General features: G+C 34.3%; 1 pseudogene; it reads left to right on the top strand.

The window, feature by feature from the left end:
• Positions 1-490: 490 nt before the first annotated feature.
• Positions 491-1426, top strand: LOC103211885 (annotated as a pseudogene).
• The last annotated feature ends 4524 nt before the right edge of the window (positions 1427-5950 follow it).

Raw genomic sequence — 5950 nt, forward strand, 5'->3', positions numbered from 1 at the left:
GAAGTAGGATTGCCCAACCTTCCTTCCGAGGAAATATATATATATATATATAAAGTTTATATTCTCAACTGGTTATTTTTAGACTCAGTATCTCAGTATCTATTACAAAGTTACAAAAATATTAATACAACAATTTTAAATGAAAAGGTCAATAGTAACACCTTCTTTAACAATTGAGAATACAATTTTACCTATTATCTAATTTCATCTCTTTCATCTATTATGTAACTTAGATCAATTTGATTGAAATTTAATTTTGTGAAGGGGTATATTGACCTAATTTGAAATAATAAAAATATTGAGGTATTTAGAGGTAGATTTATAGGCCATGATGGACCATTTTAACTGGGAACCTAGAGTTTTGAATGAACACCCTCGATTCCAAATACACAGTACATTTCCATGAAGTTATGCAGTCCAAGTGATTTTTAAGTGGTAGAAATACTTCCTTATTTAACCTGCCATAGGCAGCGTCTTTCCAGTAGAAACCATGAAGAAGAAAAATGCCACTTCAGATTTGATTCTCTTGGGACTCTTTAAGCACATGACGTCCCATCTCTTTCTCTTCATTGTGGTATTGACCATAGCCACTGCTTCCCTGATGGGCAATATCTTCACAGTTCTCCTGATTCATGGGAACAATCAGCTACACACACCCATGTACATTCTATTGAGCCAACTCTCCCTATGGACATGATGCTGGTTGTCACCATTGTGCCCAAAATGTCATCTAGCTTTCTGGCAGGCAAGAAGTCCATCTCCCCTGCAGGCTTTGGCTTACAAATTTTTGTCTCACTCACCCTGGGTGGTGCAGAATATTTCCTTCTGTCAGCCATGTCCTATGACTGCTTTGTGGCTCAGTGTCACCCACTACAATATCCCATCCTCATGAATTAGGCACTGTGCTTGAAAATGACCATAGGGTCTTGGTTCTTGGGAGCAGCTGATGGACTTTTGTAGTTACTGCCCTGAGCTTTCCTTTCTGCAGTGCACTTGAGATTAATCATTTCTTCTGTGAAGTCGCCATCCTGGTGCACTTGGCTTATGCTGACAATTCAGTCTTCGAAAATGTCGTGTACATCTGCTGTGTATTAAGGTCCTTGGTACTCTTCTCCCTCATCCTTACCTTCTACAGTCTCATCCTAGCTGCTGTAATCCACATGTGTTCTACAGAAGCTTGCAAGTAGGCCTTTGCTACATGCTTATCACACTTAGCTGTAGTGAGATTTTTAATGGACTGGCATTTTTATCTACATAAGATCCAAATTCTACAGATTGGCCAACTGTGATAAGGATGTGTCAGCTTTCTACACTATCTTCACTCTTGTGCTGGTCGACCCCCTTCATCTGTAGTCTGAGGAACAATGAAGTAAAGGAATCCTTGAAAATGTGGCTTTGGAAACGTGCTAACTTAAAGCCTCAATAAACATAGTCTCACTTTTTAGGGTTATCCAATATCAAAATTTTGTGCATTCCTGAAATTTTTACCATTTTTCACAATTTGCAATAATTATACCCTATTTTTGAAACTGATGAAATCCATCGTTGAGCTCATTTACTTAGATGTCATTACTCAATAGACTCAAATATATCTTAACATTCTTTGTATCTGAAAATCTTTTATAACATTACTCACAAAATAAAAACATTCTTGGCTGTGACACCAAAAGCCCAAGTAACAAAAGACAAAACAAACCAAGCAAACTTCAGCAAAAATAAAAGCTTTTGTGCACCAAATACTTTGTCAAGAGAATGAAGAGACAGTGTGGAGATCTGTAAATTTTCGGGGAAATATATTCTGAATATGGGTTTAAAATCTAGAGTATATAAAATACTCCTCAAAATTAAAAACAAAAAGACAAACAACCCAATGGAAAAAATGGACAAAGGATTTGAATAAACATTTCATCAAAGAAAAATAGAAATTGCCAGCAAGTACATAAAAAGATATCCAGCATTATTAATCCTCAGGTAAATTTTTAAATCAAAACTGTAATGATCTATCACTTCACCCCCTACTAAGAAGCTATGGTAGTTAAGGTTTTGTGTCAAATTGCTTTCGCCATGACTTTGAGGGGTGTGACTGCTGGATGTAATTATTCCCCATGATGAGGTTGTAATCGTGTCCATAATGGAATCTGCTATAAGCCACTAAGTAGTTAAAGGAGGATTACCTTTGTAATGTGGCCTGCTTACAGTATATATGGAAAAGTTTGGGAAAGGTCTTGAGATTTTTGACACATTTAGGATCCTTCATTTGTCCTAACTTTCATCTCTAGTTCCTGGACTTGAAGCAGTGACCTGCCATGTTGCCTACTGATCTTGTGATTGTGCCATTTTACCTACCAAATTTGGGTTTGGCAGCCTAAGCAGCCGGTGGCTGCATGAGTTAGAAGAAGCCTCCAGGTCCCTTGGGCCTGGGGCAAGAGGCAGAGCTGAAGCCCAAGGTCTAGTGGTCTCACTTAGCCCTTAGAGCTGAGACTCTTAATATGGACTTCTAGCTTCCTAAACTGTGAAACAATACAGTGCTATTTGTTAAAGCCATTCATTTCTAGTATTTTTGATATAGCAGCTCTGGAGAGTTAAGTCATATGTCTATGATCAAAAGAAACAAACAAAAAAACAGCAGACATTAGTGAGGATGCAGAAGAATTATGACCTCTTTCTTTGGTAATAGGACTGCAAAAATATACAGGCATAATGGAAAGCATTTTGGAATTAACACAAAAAATTAATATGTTATTACCCTATGATTCAACAATTCTAGGTATATTGCCTGAGAAACAGAAAATAGAAACACAAAAATATATGTACACCAATATTCATTTTAGCACAATTTCCAGTAGTCAAAAGGAGGAAAAGCTTAAATGTCTATCAAGATATAAAAAGGATAAAATAAATGTGGTACATACATACAATGGGATATCACTCAATGATAATGATGTATGAAATCCCTTTATATTTAGCATCATGTATGAAATATGAAAACAATATACTAAGTGGAATTAGTCAGTCACAAAAGTACAAATATTGTAGGAATACACTTAAATGAAGTATCTGGATTAAGACTACAGTTTATTTGTGGTTACCAGGAGTAGGAGGCAGGTAGAAAGATGTAGTTATTGCTTAGGAGATAGTGTGATTCCATTAAGGATGAGGCAAAAATTGGAAATTGGTGGTGATATTTCTACAACATTACAAACAAAATGTCACTGAATATATAAATATAATTATTGAAAAGGCAAATGTTTTGCTATGTATTTACTTATTACACACACAGACATACACAATTATTGCCAACAAATACTTTGTTAATGGATGAATTAAACTTGAGTTCTATTTATTCAAATTTAACAATTTCAATACATAAACTTTGTTTAAACTTGTTAAATTATTGAAAGAAGTGTTTTTATAATTAGCTATTTTTAATAATGCAGGCAGGGAACATCAGATTAATGAATCGGGATAATAGGAATTTGTAAGGAACTAAGTCAATAGATCAAGAACCAATAGTATTGAAGGAAGAAGTCAAAGATGAAGGAATTGATGAAAAACAAGGCTGTAGGAGTTGATAGACTACCCATTAAGATGTTAAAACAAATGGATACCATGCAGGAGGCACTCACTTGGCTATGCATTCTAGCTGCACTTCCTCCAAGACAGAGTTGGTCATTATTCTGGCAGTGCATGGTATTTAAAATATTTTTTGGCCAACAGTACAATTCAAACTGATCAAGTCTTCTTCCATCTTCCTTATTCATTGTCCAGCTTTCACATGCATGTGTTGTTGTTCTGTGCCATTGAGTCAGACCCGACTCATAGAGACCCCTCTTTGGGTCTCCGAGGCAGTATCACTATGAAAGTAGATTGCCCAACCTTCCTTCCGAAGAGTGGCTGGTGGGTTTGAACCACCAGCCTTCTGGTTAGCAGTAAAATGCCTTAGGCACTATGCTACCAGAGCTCCATGCAAATGAGGTGATTCAAAATTTCAGGGCTTCAGTCAGGCACACTTTAGCTTTCAGAGACAGGCCTTTGCTTTTTAACAATTTAAAGAGATCTTTTGCAACTGATTGGCTAAGTTCACTATGTCTACTGATTTCCTGAGTGCTGCTTCCTGGGAATCAATCGTAAACTTGAGTAAAACGAAATCCTTGACAGCTTCAATCTTTTCTTCATTTATCGTGATGTTGCTTATTAGTCCAGTTGTGAGGATTTTTGTTTTTCTTTATGTTGAGGGGTAATCCATACTGAAGGCTGTAGTCTTTGATCTTTATCAGTAAGTGCTTCAGCTTTCAGCAAGCAAGGTTGTGTCATCCGCATATCTCAGGTCGTTAATAAAACTTCCTCCAATTCTGATGCCTCATTCTTCTTCATCTAGTCTAGCTTCTTGGATTATTTGAATAAGTATGGGGAAAGGATATGTTGTAATTTCTCCAATTTCATTTTAGTTATTTTCCTCCTTTAATGTTTTTCTTTGTCCATTTAGCTAATAGTTTATCACTGTTTTTGATCTTTGCAAATAACTAACTTTTGGTTTGCTTCATTCTATTATTTTTCTATTCTATATTGTTTCTTTTGGGCTCTGTTATTTCCATTATTGGGAGAGTCTTGTTTTGGTTTTTCTTGCTGTTAATTACACAAGTAGTAGAGTTAGATTGTGATTTGACATCTTTATTTATGTATTGATGTAAGTATTGATTACTCAGAATTTCCCTCTGATGACTGTCTTCACTCTATGGCAGAGTTTTTCATATGTCTTCTCATTTTTGTTTAATTCCATTTTTTTTCTGTTTATTTATTTATTTTTCTCTCCTTGACACATTGGCTATTTAATTATGTATTTTTTTAGTTTCCATGTATTTTTTTTTATCCTTTTTTTTTTCTTTTTTATTTCCTGCATTATTACTTTGTGTCATTTCAATCTTTTTAACCTTCTCAATACTTATTTTGTGACATAACATATCATCTATTCTGGAGGATGATCCATGTGCATGGAGGGAAAATGTGTATAGTTCTGATGTTGGGTGGAGAATTCTATTAGAAATTATGTGTTTATGGCTTTGTTAAAGTCCTCTATTTCTTTACTAATATTTCTGGATTTTTTGTCCTTACTGACAATGATGTTTTGAGGTTTCCTACTATTAATGAGTTGTTAATTTCTCCTCTCAGTTCTCTCAATGTTTGCTTTATACATTTTGGTGCATTGATGTTGGGTACAAATAATCATAGTATCCTAATCATAGTATATTTGTGAATGGATTGCCCTTTTGTTAATATGCAATGTGCTTCTTGATATTTTATAATGCATAAAATTGACTTCTAATCTATTTTTTTTCTGATAACAATATGGCCACCCATTTTTTTTTTTTTTTGTATTACTATTTGTAGAGAATATTGATTTATGTATTTTCACATCCACTCTATTTATATCCTTGGATCAATGATGTCTCTCTTTAGACAGCATATGGATGGATCATATTTTCTTATCAATTCTATCATTCTCTGTGTTTTGCACAGATAACTTACTATATTTAAATTGAAGATACTTATTTATAAGAAAGAACCTCTTTGTCTTTCCCTTAACTATTTTTTTTGTGTATGTCTAATAATTCCAATGTGCTTCTCTTCTAAAATTTTGTTTTTATTTGTGATAAGTGGCTTTCTTGTGCTGAGCCTAATTTTTTTCTTCCTTCTTATTTTATGCTTATGTATTTTTATGTGGTTACCATACAATTCTCTCTGAGATCTTACATTTACAATACCTGTTTTATCTTGATCCCAACAATTAACATGATACAGCAAGTAACATGAAATATTAGTATACCAATTTCTAATTCCAGTTATCTCCTCCTTCTCCTTTCTTTTTTAAGGTATTCTATTACACATTACTGAAAATTCTGTTTTTTTACTTTTAACTTTGTACTTATTTCTTAGGTATTTCATGATATGA

This window comes from Orycteropus afer, unplaced genomic scaffold (genome assembly GCF_000298275.1).
Source record: "Orycteropus afer afer isolate SDZICR_OR568_19922 unplaced genomic scaffold, OryAfe1.0 scaffold00810, whole genome shotgun sequence".
Lineage (NCBI taxonomy): Eukaryota > Metazoa > Chordata > Mammalia > Tubulidentata > Orycteropodidae > Orycteropus > Orycteropus afer.